At 39.6% G+C, this 2,325-nt stretch overlaps 1 pseudogene; it reads left to right on the top strand.

Moving 5' to 3' along the window:
• Positions 1-1,435: 1,435 nt before the first annotated feature.
• LOC105527592 lies at positions 1,436-1,808 on the top strand (annotated as a pseudogene).
• Positions 1,809-2,325: the final 517 nt, after the last annotated feature.

Below are 2,325 nucleotides of genomic sequence, written 5' to 3'. Positions count from 1 at the left end.
GGGGGAGACAAGAGGTGAGAGAGCATGAGACTCCTGGGAGACTTTAAGAAATTCAGTGCTGCCGGATGGTTGGAGAGGAAGCAGGAAGTGATGCCAGGTGGCAATGGTGACATAGATAGAAATAATTATTCTTGATTTCCACATTAACTTTATACCGGAGTTCACCATAATTTTGCCTCATTATGGAAAATACACGGGAATAAGGCAATTTTTGAGACAGAATGACAAAATAAGTATCCACGGCAGCAAAATATAATAAAGAAAATGTGTTGGTTTTTTGTTTGTTTGTTTGTTTTATATGTGGCCTAAGGGAGCATGAAGAATCAATCATGAAGCCCAGGCTTAGTTTCATTTTATTTTGTTTTGTGGGGGCAGTAGTGTAGACTGCCATGACATTTACTACAATAGAATACAGAGAGAAAAAAAATCTTCTATTAACAGTGTTTCAGGGACAAATAACAGGTTTGGGAGATTTTTGGTATAAATTATCTCTAATAAAACAAATTAGCAATGTACAAAAGGAAATAACTACCATTTTCCGATTAAATGAACCAGGGTTCCTTGGAGAAATGGCAGATTCTGGTACTAAGGCAATAAAATAAAATAAAAGAGCATCATACATATAGTGCTAGAAAGTAAGAAAAAACTCAAAACAAACAAACAAAAGAGAATGAGGTTGTGTCAAAGTGACACAGGAACCAATTTGAAAGAGCTTTCAATGGCCAAAACTAGAATAACTTTAAAAATAAAATAAGCAAGATAATATTGAATTATAACTCAAAATATAAAATAAATATACAGGAATACATATTTATATGGCCAAATTGTTGATTAAATGAATAAATGAAGGATAAGGTCAAGTTTTCCTCACAGAAGAATCCCAAATGATATTTATAAATACTCCCTTAAATAGAACCCAGAAATAGGTCCATATAAATACAGTCAATTGATCACTGACAATGGAACAAAAACAATACAATGAAAAAAGATGAATCTTTTTAACAAATGGTTCTAGAACAACTGGACTTCCACATGTGAAAAAAAAAAAAAAAGAATCTAGATACGGACCTTACACTTCCCAGAATTAACTGAAAATAGATCATAGAGCTAAATGCAAAATGCAAAATTATAAAACTCCTAGAAGAGCTTTGAGGTAGAAGTGGCATCTTATCCCTGACTGGCAATGGGGAGAACATTCATTAAGCTCCAAGATGACTAGATCACCTTTGGAATATTGAAATTTTTATTAAGGGTGAAACAAATCACATTTAGGTCCTATTTGACTTTAATCTAAAGTTAAATATATACACATAAGATTGCTGGTGGCAAGATGTTAATTTCAAAACACTGTACAGTATTTTAATTACTTGATGGAGCAGTTTCTTCAAGCATTGAAGATCAAATGAGGGGTTGTGCACCCGAGTGGGTGGGTGCCATGCTGTCACCTGATGCAGAGCAAATTGTGTGGTACCTGTTCGAGGTGGAGGAGCTTGTGGAGGAGGTGCTGGTGGACAAGCAGCAGGTTGCGGATGTGGACACCAAAAGGAATAAAAACCCAGAAGGCCTGAGAGCCCTGCAGAATGGGCTCAGCCTCTCTGAAGATGTGGTTTGCTTCAGGAACATGTTTGTCAAGATGCCTTACCCTTAGGTGAAGGAAATGATTGAGAAAAATCAGGATCATCTGGATAAAGATACAGAAATAATCCAAAAACAATGAAGCCTAAGGCAAACCAGAGCCGAAGAGTTTTAACTTGAACCCCTTCAATCAGGATGAGCTTAAAGCTCTCAAGTTCTTCTTGAAAGGATGAGACACAAGAATCAAGATGGGGCACCAGTGACCAGCTCCTCTTCCTGGGGTCATGGAGGACCCAAGACCCTCCAACCCTGATGCCTGTAAGGGCAGGCTCTCCTGCAAGGGGTCAAGTGTAAAGAATCTGGCCATAGCTCCTGTATAAAGCCTCTTTGTCTGAAGTACTTGGGTGCTCTTTGATGGCAGGAGGGAACACTCAACCTGTTGGTGGCTGCTAGACCTCACCACCAGGGCTCAGTGGACATAAGATCTATTGACAGGCCCTGGCAGTCACCAGTGGGTGGGTGTGGCAGTGGCTGTGGGGTGTGAGAATGACTGCAACAGATACTTCTCAATAATGACCTGCTGTTCACATGGCCCCTGAGCAGGGAGGAAGGGAGAGGGACAATGGAAGCTTTGTTTAGAAAGGGGAGAGACAATTTCAGGCAAGTGTAATGGAATTGGAATAAAGCAGGAGGCTCACGGGTGGTTTCTGAGTAAAGGACAGAATCGTGATACTTTGTGGTTCGCCACAG

Source organism: Colobus angolensis, unplaced genomic scaffold, assembly GCF_000951035.1.
Source record: "Colobus angolensis palliatus isolate OR3802 unplaced genomic scaffold, Cang.pa_1.0 Scaffold639, whole genome shotgun sequence".
NCBI classification, from domain to species: domain Eukaryota; kingdom Metazoa; phylum Chordata; class Mammalia; order Primates; family Cercopithecidae; genus Colobus; species Colobus angolensis.
This window is presented reverse-complemented; position numbering and strand designations above follow the sequence as displayed.